At 49.8% G+C, this 12604-nt stretch overlaps 1 long non-coding RNA gene across 1 annotated transcript in view; it reads right to left on the bottom strand.

Moving 5' to 3' along the window:
* LOC141572819 (uncharacterized) overlaps positions 1-12604 on the bottom strand; it is a 98816-nt gene that overhangs the window by 66656 nt on the left and 19556 nt on the right. The window lies entirely within an intron of this gene.

Here is a 12604-nt window from a genome sequence, read left to right as displayed (position 1 = left end):
TGAACGTCCGTCTTTAAGAGAGAGGCCCTCGCTTGGTGCCGTAAGACCTGGTAGATTCCATGATGTTACCAATTTCTGGGGTAGATGACAATGTTGTTTGGGGTGTCTAGCAGGCTTAAGCAGAGAACTTGCAGAACAAAATCCTAGAATTGTAGAGCAAGGCTGAGCTATCTGAGCAAAAAAAAAAATCTCACCATTAAGAAAGCAGCTTCAAGTATGCTATTGGGCCCTAGCAGGGATTGAGCACCTGACCGTGGGACATCAAAGTACCATGATTCCAGAGCTGTCCATCATGATCTGGGTGTTTTCAGGCCCTAAGTTGTGTGGACACTGAAGCATTCCATCATGGAATGGCACATTCAAGACCGGCCAAGCAGGTCCACAGGGCACAAACCTGTGATCCAGACCTCACGTCACCTACTTCTGTTGCACAATGTGTTACCCTCAGTTCATACCTGTAGGGAGTCCCCATCACCAGCTGGTGGAGAAGGAAAGCCCTGGACCTCTTTCACATGTAGTTGACTCCATACACTAGTGTGATAACTAGACGACCATCTCCCTAAAGCCTGACTCAGAGGTGGCCCTGAAAGTCAGGAGTGAAGGGAAAGCCTCGCGGTGGAGAGAGCCTCAGACACTTCAGTGATCACCGACCTGCTGTGGTAGTTTGAAGGAGTTATGATCGTCACATACTCCTGGGCCGTGGTGAATGGCTTAAAGATCGTCTGGGCAGGGGGCTGGAAGGAACAAGATTGGAACAAGGGGACAAAGTATATGGATCTTCTCAATGCCCACTAGATAGCATTCCCACAGACGGGGCATTGAACAACCAAAAGGGCAGGATCCTGAATAGGTCAGCCAGCCTCTGCCCTTGACATTTTGACCCAGTGAATGGAGCCCTGGTGACAGGGAAGAAGATGACCTCTGAGCCCAACAGCATGGACTCCCTCTTACAAGACTGACGTAGCTACTTCCAGGGACTAATATGAACTTATGACTGGTGTTGAGCCTGCGATATGGTGCCATTCCTCAAGGAAACCGGGCAGCCATTTCATGGCAACATCCCTCCATCTCTGCTTTTAGGTCGTGTTCCAGGCCAATTGTAGTCAGGCCTCCCTGTTGCTCAGCAGCCCCCAGAGAAGCCTCCTGCGTCGGTGAAGTGTCAGGTCAACCTTGTCCCAGTGTCCCAGAAGCCTGGGGAAGCCAACATCCCGTACCCAGGCCCACACGTGTCTCAAGTTCTAAACACAGGCCAAAAAGGGGAACTTCTCCTAGACAGAAGTCTGCAGAGCAGAAAGTGCAACCTCAGAGATGCCCTCTGCCGTCACTCTCTTCCTGCACTTCTCCTCCCCCTGCAGGGATCCGATGCCCTCCTGCTCCTCCCCACAACCAGCAGCACCCATCCAGCCAGTCACCATTTCCTCCCAAGAGCCTGCTGACAGCTTATCCCACCAAAGCACTCACCGTCCCCTGAGGGGAGGGGACCAGGGTTACAAATTCTGAATGGGGACATTTCAGGTACCATGGCACTGGGTTAGGTTGATTTAGGGGGCTCTCAGGGCCTTCTCGGTGTCCCTGAAATCACCTCAGATCGACAGCCATGTACACCCTGGGCCTAAAGCTCCTGAGAGAGCCTGTGAGAACTCTTGGCTCATGGGTTCTGGCAATGGATGAAGATATTCTACCCTAAACCCCGATACTGAGACAAGGGAGAGAGAGAGAGAGAGAGGCTGGAAGGAAATGAAGGACAGAAGAGGGGCATGAAAAAGAATGGGATGAACCAGAAGGCACCACGGTAGGGGTACAGGGGAAGAGGAGGATGGGCAGAGAACCCACACACTCACACAAAACACACATACACACACAAACAAAGAGAACACATCAGCGGAGACCACAAATGAAATTTAAAGTTGTTATGGCAACCGGAACAGGTGGGTGGGCACTTGTGCCTACTGAATTTACAAAATCAAAGTAAGCTTTGCATTTGCTACCTAATTAAGTAATGCCTTCTAAATAGTTCTAATCTCGCAGCCATCAGTCCCTGAGGAGGATAGGAAATGCGGAGACTGAAGCTCTTATTTATTTACCTGGAAGTCTAGAGAGCTGCGCACAGGGCTCTGGTTGAGAAAGGAAGCTGGCATTAGGAAGGGGGTGCAGGCAACATGAGGACACCCCTTTCTAACACAGCCAAACAAGCAAGGGCACTGACCTCTCACTTGGAGCCTCCTAGGAGAAGGACCATGTGAGGCAGGGCCAGACCAGCAGTGGGTGTCCTGGGCTTCATTCATTCTATAGTTCCTTCCTAGCCAGCTCCACCCAGAGCTACCCCAGAAAGAGGCTGGGTGACAGTAGGGCCCCAGGGAATTTGCAGAGACCAGAGTCCAAGCCCTCTGCAGAGACGTAGCGAAGTTCAAAGACACCAATCAAATAAGGCATTAGCTGGAGGTCACAATTTGCCTTTCAGTGCAGGGATTGGATTAGTTTCTTTTAAAAAAAAAAGAAAAGAAGAAGAGAAGAGAAGAGGAAAGAAAAGAAAAGAAAAGAAAAGAAAAGAAAAGAAAAGAAAAGAAAAGAAAAGAAAAGAAAAGAAAAGAAAAGGAAAGGAAAGAAAAAGAAAAAGAAACCTCTACTAGGATTCAGATGCGCCATCTTAGCTGATTTTCCCTGGGGAAATAAATTACACACAACACTGTACACAAACACCGCTCCAAACACAAACCCAGCTGGCAGCACGGTGGCACTTCTGTCCCTGGGGAAATAAATTCCAATGTCTATATATCTCTATCTATAGATACATACACAGAAAAGGTCACACCATGTCTCCTTCAGTGCTCCTTTCACTTGAAATTAAACAGTAATTGTTTCGGTGTTTAGTCTCCAGCAAAGGCTAGAGACGAGGGATTGGAAACCGTCCTGAAGTAGCTCACCTACACACACAGCCACACAGGCCTTCTTGTTATGCCCAGGGGCAAAGTAAGAGAAGGTGCGGGCACCAGGATGCTGGGATGTGTGTGACGTGAGCAGTGAGAAGGTCTTGCCTGATGCGATCCAGCCAGGGGTTGGGGATGCAATGGGTGGCCCCACAGGCAGCTGGGGCTGCTCCAACACTCTTGTTTAGGTGGTGGTGGTGGTGGTGGTGGTGGTGGTGGTGGTGGTGGCGGCGGTGGTAGTGGCGGCGGCGGCGGTGGTGGTGGTGGTGGTGGTGGTGGTGGTCGTGGTGGTCGTGGTGGCGGCAGTGGTAGTGGCGGCGGTGGTGGTGGTAGTGGTGGTGGTGGTGTATGTCCCCAGGACAGGACAGGTCCTCTGCTTTCCTTCCACAGCTGCAACCAGCCCAGCTTACAACTGTAAGTTCCACGGAATTAGAAAGCTTTGGAGGAAGAAATAGTCTCAGTAGAAAAACTGAAGGCTGGAATTGGTGGCAGAGATTAATGTAAGCTCCATGAGGGCAGGGGTTTTGTCTTTTGTCTCTTATGTTCACTATTGTGAGCAGAGCCTGGCATCTCAGGAAGGAGAGAGGGAAGGAAAGACTGGGTGTCCTGTCTCCCTGTCCACTGTTCTCTCTACGTCAGGGTGGGCACCAGGGGGAGGCAGCACTCTGCCAAGTTCTGTGGCAATAACAAGGTCATGCTCAAACTGGAGCTGGGAGGGTGGTCATGGTGGACTGAGAGCCATGTGGCGCGATTCCATCCAATCTGGAGGCTCTGCCCTCCCGTTCACGTAACCACATCATTCCAGACCCCTCTGCGTGCCCTCCCCTGGCACCTCAGCCCATGCAGACTCCACCCTTCTCTGATGTCTCCCATGGTCGTCTTCCTGCTCAGACAGCACTTTGTGCCAGTCACCCTACTCTATCCCACACACGTTCACACTTCGTTCCACACAGCTGTTTCCCTATTTGTTGGTATGCAAAGGCATCCATACATCTCGTCTCTCCAGCGAGAGTAAGTGTTTGCCGAGGGTGGTGCTGTGTGCACAGCAGGTCATCACAAATACTTGCTGAGTCAAGGGATTGACAGGTGAACCAACAGAAGCAGGAGGTTTTCTGGAGGACAGGAATCAGACCCCAGGACAGCATGTGGGGACACCAATTCTGGTTCTTCAAAGGGTGTCAGCTCCGATTTGACACCTTCTACAGCTTCTGGCACATCCAGATTAACAGTGTGTCTTTAAAAACTCTCTAGTCATTTCTCCTTCAGCCCAGGGACTCCCCCAGGCAGACTTTCTCCATGTATGTCTGCCCTCTCTGATATGCTTCTGCCTGGCTCTACATCCTGCCTTCTCTCTTCTCACACAGCCCCATTTGCATCTGGCTTCAGATGGTGCACCTGGTTTAGACCTGGGAATCCACTGGGATGAGGCCTCTAGCAGTTGTTCCCCTGGCTCCCAAAGCCTACACTTGGGGCAAGAGCATCAGTGTGGCCTTGTCCTGGAACCCAGTCAGGCTGGGACCCCAGAGCCCTCAGGTCCTGTGGTCTTAGGGGGGAAGACAGAAGCTCACCAGGGTAAAGGCTACTAAGAATTGAGAAATTGGAGTGGCAGTCCAGCCCTTGAACCCCATGCCCAAACTGAGAAGCCCCAGTGAGCAACCCCGAGGCCTGGGGCATTAATCTTATTTGTCAGAACAGCCCGACAGGCACAGGCTGGCCTGTGTTGTGGCAGGGAGAGGCTGGCATGTTTGCTGGCATGTTTGTTCCAGTAAAACTAGGCCCAATCAGCTCTGGGCTCTGAGTCCCCAGGGAAGGGGGAAGGGAGAGGTCAAGACACAAGAGGAGATGTCACTTCCCATCAAGGTCTAGCACCACAACCAGGGAGATGGGCTGCCTGTGACATACTCATAACTCTGTCATCAGTGACTCCCTTCTCTTCCAGGCTCATCTGGGGTGATGGGGGCAGTGCAGGGCAGCCCATCAGCGACTCACAGGAATTCAGGCATAGGACAAGTCCAAGGCTATCTGCACTACAGAACCAGACAAGACCTGGATGGTGGTCCATTAATCCCAGGGACTGGGGCATCTGCTGTGCACCAGGCCAGGGATTACAAAGGAGGACAAGAGTGACCCAGGCCCTTCCCTCATGGAGCTCACCCTCTAGCAACGGGCAATAACAATTCTGTGTGATGAGTGCTTTGATGCAGAGGACAGGGAGCTATGGAACCCATGGAGGGAGGAGAAAGGAGGTCAGGCTCCTGGGACAGTACTGCTCCCACACCAGGTGAGCACAATGTGAAGGGGGGCTGCAGGTGTGAGCTTGGGAGTCAGATACACCTGGGTCTAAATCCTGGCTCTATATTTATCAGCGATGTGACCTTGGGTGAGTAACTTAACTTCTCCGTCCCTCAGTGTCCTTCTATAAAATGGAGATGGGAAAGATAAGTGTTTCTGTCTCACGGGGTTGTTGTGAGACTCAAATGAGAAAATGAACAGATGAAAGCAAAGAATAAGCTCTCGGTAAATGTCAGCTTTTACCATTGTTCTTGTTAATAGTATTATTGTTACTGTTGCTGATAATAACAATAGTAATGGCAGCTGTTGCTGTTGTCATTGCCACCACCGTTGGCATCTACTAAGTTCCTCAGCAGCTACCTGACTACTGCAGGCCAGGGCAGCCTGTGCAGGGTAGTGGGAGGGAGGTGAGGGAGTAGGCAAGTCACCCTACTTGAGAGAACTTGGAGCACTAGAGAAGTTACCTGACAGGGCCTCTGGCACAAGGAACAATATGGGGCACAAGATCAGAGTCCAATTAGCTACGACAGAAGGAAAGGCACAGAGGAAAATGGGCACTCAGCAGGTTTGACCCCAAGACGGGCAGTGGAAGGCTTCCAGACACCAGCTCTGGACCATGGTCTTGGCAGGGACCATCCATTCTAAGGCTTTTAACCTGTTCCCAGTTTGGAGCAATTCCAAAATCTGATTAATGCCCTGGATCTTCTCCCCTAGGAAAATACACATTTATAATTTGTATGGAAGTTCAAGGTGTGAAGGACTCCACTGAACTCATGAACATGAGTATAAGAATTCCTGGGAGGTCCAAGATGGCAGAGTACATAAACACTGTGCCTGCTTCCTTCCATGAACACATTAAAATTACAACTAATTATAGAACAACCAACCTGGAGAACCATCTGAAGTCTAGCTGAACAGTAGTTTTATAACTAAGGAAATAAAGAAGTAGTCATGTCGAGACTGGTAGGAGGGGCAGAGACGCAAAACGGACTGGCCTCAAAACCTCCCTGTGGCCGTTGAGAATCAGAAGGAATATCTCAGCCACGGAGTTTCCCCCACAGAGGAGTGAGGAACCCCAGACTCCCCAACCTGTACTGGTGCTGGGAAGAGGAGCACCCAAAACATCTAGCTGTTTAAAACAGTGGGGATTCAGACCGACCAGGTGGGACAAAAGGCAGTGGAAAACCCAGCCATCCTCTTAAAGGGCCCACACACAAATTTGCTCGCTCGCAGGCACTCACCCTGGGCTCCAGAGGAGGACAGTGACTCAAGGTGCATCAGAGGCATGCAGGGGGCAGACTGAGGTGTGTGGCTTCCAAGAGAGGACTGTAGGCATTTCCCCTGTGTGAGGTCCTTCTCCAATGCAGTCGGCAGGCCGGCGCCATCTTTCTTATGTTGAGCCCGCCCACATACAGCCAAACCTGAATCTGATTGGCCTGTTGAGCTCCACTGCTGCCCTGATGACTCACTGGGACTCTGCCCCACCCAACTCCCCCAACACTGGAAGCACTTTCTCTGCAAAGAGTCAGCCCTGCCGGAATTGCACTCTTTCATGGAAAACTATCCGAGTTCTCAGGCCCCAGACGGGTGGTGAATGGCCTCAGGGTGCTTTGAGACTTTTGCCGAGTAGCTCTAGGCTCAGCACTGGCACCAAACCATTTATATTAACCTGGTGACCACAACACCTCCCACTATAATGACTCCCTGAAACCCTGCCTCACCCACTTACATACCACTCAAAGCTTTATCAGTGGCTGAGCCTTAAGGGAGCTGTCAGGTGGCAGCAGGCCTTGAGGTATCCTGGCTTTTTGTGCAGCTACCCTAGGCCCAGTATTGGTGACAGCCATCCTCAGTTCACAGCATGCCCTCTCCCACATGCCTCCAAGGTTAGTACAGGCAGTGAACAGCTGCAGATTGCTTTGTAGCTCCTACCGGGGAATCCCTGCCAGTCACAGGGAGTGGGTGACCTGGGCCTGCACCAGAGACTCTCATAAGAGGCCCCAGAATCACCATACTTGGAGGTTGGCTTCAGACCACAGCAGAGCACTGCCCAGTGAGCCCCACAAGTGGCACACACAAAAGGGCGGTCTCAATAGGCACCACGCCCACTGGGGTGAATCCCACTCAGTGGAGTAAGCCCCCTGCAGAACAACCCATAAGCTGTGGCCATGGCCAAACCCCAGAGCCAATCAGTCTGAGGGTCAATCCCACCAACGAATGTGCCAATAACTATCAAAACTCAACTATAACAGAAGGGTACACATAACCCACACAAGGGTCACTCCTGGAGCACCCATAGCAGTTGAGCAGGGAGACTGGTCCAGGCCCCATACGGCACAAACTACATAAGCCCACCCGGCAATACTGGGAGATAGAAGATCTACCTAATACACAGAAACACACACAGAGAGGCAGCCAAAATGAGGAAACAAAGAAATATACCCTAAATTAAAGAACAGGAGAAAACTCCAGAAAAAGTCTGAACGAATTCTGTGTCTATCAATGATAATCAAGAAACTTAGTGAGAACTTCAACAAAGAGAGATAGCAAGCATAAAAAAGGACATAGAAAGCATAAAAATGAACCAGTCAGAAGTGAAGAATACAATAACTGAAAGGAAGAAGGCATTAGAAGGAATCACCAGCAGATGAAGCAGAGGATCACATCAGCAATTTGGAAGACAAGGTAGCAGGAAAATAACTCATGACAGCAAAAAGAGAAAAGAATCCAAAAAAACGAGGATAATTCAAAAGACCTCTGGGACAACATCAAGCATAACAACATCGCATCATAGGGAGAGGAGAGAAAACAAGGGATTGAGAACGTATCTGAAGCAATAATGACTTAAAACTTTCCTAACCTGGCAAAGAAATAGACACACAAGCCCAGGAAGCACAGAGAGTCCCAAACAAGATGAACCCAACAGGCCCACACCAAGACACATTATAATTAAAATGGCAAAGGTTAAAGACAAAGAGCGAATCCTAAAATCAGCAAGAGAAATGGCAACTAATAACTTGTAAGGGAGCCTCCATAAGATTGTCAGCTGATTTCTCAACTGAAACTTTGCAGGCCAGAAGGGATTGGCACAAAATATTCAACGTGATGAAAAGCAAGGACCTACAACCAAGATTGATCTACCCAGCAAAGGTATCGTTTAGAATCGAAGGACAGATAAAGAGCTTCCCAGGCAAGAAAAAGCGAGGTCATCACCACCAAACCAGTATTACAAGGAATGTTACAGGGACTTATTTAAGATGGAAAACACAAAAAAGGTCAAAATTATGAATAATAAAATGGAAATAGCTACATATCTATCAACAATTACTTTCAATGTAAATGGATTAAATGTTCCAATCAAAAGACATAGGGTGGCTGAATGGATAAGAAAACAAGACCCTTACATAGGCTGTCTGCAAAAGACTCACTTCAGATTGAAAGACACACACAGACAGAAAGTAAAGGGATGGAGAAAGATATTTCATGAAAATATAAATGATAAAAACAAAAAAACCTGGGGTAGCAATACTTATACCAGACAAAATGGACTTTAAACAAAAGCTATAACAAGAGACAAAGAAGGACCCAGTAATCTCACTTCTGGGTATTTATCTGAAGAAACCCAAATGCTACTTCGAGGAGACATGTGCATCCATATGTTCATTGCTGCATTGTTTACAATGGCCAAGATGTGGAGGCAGCCTGGGCATCTGTTGATGGAAGAATGGATGAAGAGGAGGTGGTACATACATACAACAGAATATTGCTGGGCCAGGGAAAGAAATGGGTTCTGGCCATCTGCGGCGGCATGGGTGGAATTGGAGGGTATTGTGCTGAGTGGAGTGTCAGTGAAAGACAGATGCAACATGAGTTCACTTATATGTGGAATCTAAAGAACAAAATAAACAAAACAAAAAAACAGAAACAAACTCATAGATACAGAGAAGGTATTGATGGTTGTCAAATAGGAAGAGGGTTGATGATGGTGGGTGAAAAAGGGGAAGGGATTAAGAAATACAAATTGGTTGTTACAAAGTATTAACAGTCATGGGGATGTAGGGTATAGCATAAGTCATATAGCCAATAATATTGTAATAACTATGTATGGTGTCAGATGGGTCCTAGATTTATCGGAGTAATAGATGGGAAGGGGATTGAGGGACACAGTGAAAAAGGTGAAAGCATTAAGAAGTACAAAGTGATAGTTACAAAATAGTCATGGGGGTGTAAAGTAAAGCATAGGGAATATAGTCAATGATATGGTAATAGCTATGTATAGCGCCAGGTGGGCACTAGACTAGTCAGGGGGATCACTTCTTAAATTATCTGTCTAACCATATGCTGTACACCTGGAATTAATATAAAATAGTATTAAATGTAAAAACAGGTAACATCATTTTCTACAGTGGCATATCAATAAGTAATGTTTAAAAAGAGAAACCTTAAAGCACGTTCATAAAAAAATAAAATAAAAATAAAAAAGCCTTCCTCCAGGTACAGTTTATCAGCAGCCAGGGGACACCCGCATAAATGCTCACTGATGGCATCAGTATGAGAAGAGAGGGGCCTTGCTGGCTGTCCTCACTTCACATCTCCCGCCATTTTCTCAGGGGGACGGCAAAATAGCAGAGATGACCCAGAGTTCCCCTGAGATGCAAATGACCCCATTGGGACTGAGAACACCCAAATGGCCTACAGTCCATGATCAATGTCCTGCAGCACTGATGGAACTTTTCCTGTGTGCCCGGCCTGTGGAAGCACCGCCAGGGGTGAGAGATAAGGTGACTCCTCAAGGATCTCATGACTCTTGGGGAGAAGGCCAACAAGCTATGCCGCTGAATAGTGGATGCTGCAGAGGGACAGGCAGGGAAGGTGATAATTCCATTTGGGGGTCCCAAGGGTGGGGTGAAAAAAGACTTCCTGGAGGAGGCCTCGATGTTTGAATGAAACTCCAAAAGGCAGAGAAAACGTGTTGAAGGCAATCCCAGCAGAACAGCCAGGATCTCTCTGGGCCTGTGCGGAACGACAGAGGGTGACGACCACATTTTCTATTTTCTGTGTTTGATTCTATGTCATGTTCGGGTCTCGCTGACACTGGAGGGATGGCGCCTCCCAGGGCTAGTTCATTCCCAGAGATAGCAAACCAACCAATCCAGGGCCCATACTCCAGCGTCCACCTTTAATGGGCTCTTACACTTTCCTCTGGGCCACTGTCCCCTGCCCTAATCACCTCAGGGACAGGTACCAGATGACTTGGGACAGCCTCTATACCCCACAGCCCATGAAACTATTCAAACCAGCCAATCTTAACCCTGCTAACCCGGCCTCACCCATTCTTTCCTTAGAAACCACAATATAGCCTTCCAGCCACATTTCCCCCTCCCCTCCCCTGCCTCCTGATGGACGCTGCTGCTTCCCCGCACGTCTGTGTGTGAGCTATCCTGCCTCCTGCTTCTAGGGATCTGTGAGTAGAAACTGCTTTCTTCATGACAGTCATTCACGGGTCTGCATATCTCATATGCCTAGTTCAAAAAATTCTGGGCAGCTTTAAAACATGGGTGGGGGGCCTCCCTGAGGGGAGGGCAGCCTGGCTGGGCTGTAAGAATCAATGATTGATGGAACCATGCAGAAAATTTCTCATGGGACCAACTAAGTGAATAAAGAGGACATGGAAAGATGGGCCTAGGCCTGCCTCCTTTTCAGTACAGACAGAATAGTACCCAATGCTCTACCAAAGACCTCTTCACGCTGTGTGACTAACTGCAAGCATGGGCTTTCATACAGAGAGACCGCTAAAGAACAGCCCTCGGGTCTAGCAAAGGCCTCCAAGAAGGGCAGAGGGTCCTACCTGGGAATCTCTCAGGGAGGAAACACCACCATCCCTGAGGGCGAGGACTGGTCCCTTCAGAGCAGCGGTGATGTCCCGCCTCAGGGCTGCCTGCCAGCATTGGTTACCAGAGTGTATGAAGTGGAATCCCAGCCCACAGGGTGGGTAGTGGCCACAAGAGAATAGGACGGCGCACAGGCCCAATCCCTGGGGTCTCGCCAGGCGTCTCCTTGAAATCCCTGTGGGCCCCAGTGAGAGGATATGGGGAAGACTGGCAGAGGAAGGGGGCATGGGATATGCAGGGGCCAGCAAAAAGGATTAAGCGGCCACCAGGGCCCACCACCTGACCCGCAGGGGCTGCAGTGAGGGAAGAAAAGGCCCTGTCTCCCCAGCAGCCAAGACAGATTCAGAGGATAATCCCATGAGGTCAGCAGACGGAACCAAGAGAGCCTCAGGGCAGAGGCGGGAACACTGGGCCAGTCATGTTTCTCTAGGGTCAAAGCCGCAGCGCCATTCCTGCCCCACCGCAGCCCCACAGCAGGGAAGAATGGCCCTTTTGAACTCCCCAGCTTAGAGGGCATGGGGGCATCTCTTCCAAGGCTCTGTTCATGTGTGGGGCTTGGACCAAGGACTTCCTGCTGCCAAGGAACTGCCAGCTCAACAGAGCCCATTGTTTGGATTGAGGGAGGGGCTGGAGGCTGGGGGGGTGTTACTCAAGGGCCCGGCCAGTGACTGCGGCCTCACTCGGCCGTGTGCTTGGACTCTTGTGGGGTTCCGAGCAGCAGGCTTTCCCCCATCAACAGCCAGGGACACCCACAGAAATGCTCTCCTGTCTTGTCAGTACTGAGGGTAGAAAGGCCATGCTGGGTGTCCTCACTTCATGTGTCCTGCCTTGTTACCATTTTAGATTCCCCGTAGCCTTGGGAGGCAGGTGTCCGGGCAGCAGTTTCCCACACCAGGCTCCAGGCCTAGCACTCTGTCACTATTTGCATTCCTGCTTCTGTCTGAGTCAGTGCTCACCCAAAATGTCTTTTCGCTTTGACCCCTACCTAAACTTAACACTCCATCCTCTGCCCTCCAACCTCTAGTGCAATGCCATTCCCCCACGGCCCACATACCAAACCAGATGAATTAGTCTTAGCTATGCCCTCTGGCCTCTTCCCAGTAGAGTGCCAAACGTCCCATCATCGTAGAACAATCTGTTTTGTCATCTTGTGTCCCAATTTTAATATTAATAGCATTTCCTTTTATCCTCAGAAGCATTCCCTTTTGGAAGATAAATTATATGGCCAGCCTCCCCCGTGGGCACCCTTTAGCTGCTCCCACCCATTTCCTACCTACAGTGGTCCTGACTTCCCCCCTAGGTGGCGCTCCTTCCTGGCCATGTGTGGCACTCTCATCACTCCCCAGCATGCCTGAGAGTGGGAGCCCGTTGGCAGGCGTTGAGGACAACGAGAGGTGTGATCTACCCCAGGTACTGGATTTCGTAGCAGCAGAACCCAGAATATGCAAGGGCTCTAGGCCAGGCTTTTCACTGAACACCGAGCTGGCTTCCTGA

This window comes from Rhinolophus sinicus, linkage group LG07 (assembly GCF_036562045.2).
Source record: "Rhinolophus sinicus isolate RSC01 linkage group LG07, ASM3656204v1, whole genome shotgun sequence".
In the NCBI taxonomy this organism is placed as follows: domain Eukaryota; kingdom Metazoa; phylum Chordata; class Mammalia; order Chiroptera; family Rhinolophidae; genus Rhinolophus; species Rhinolophus sinicus.
Note: the sequence above shows the minus strand (reverse complement) of the source record. Positions and strands in the feature narration are given on the sequence as shown.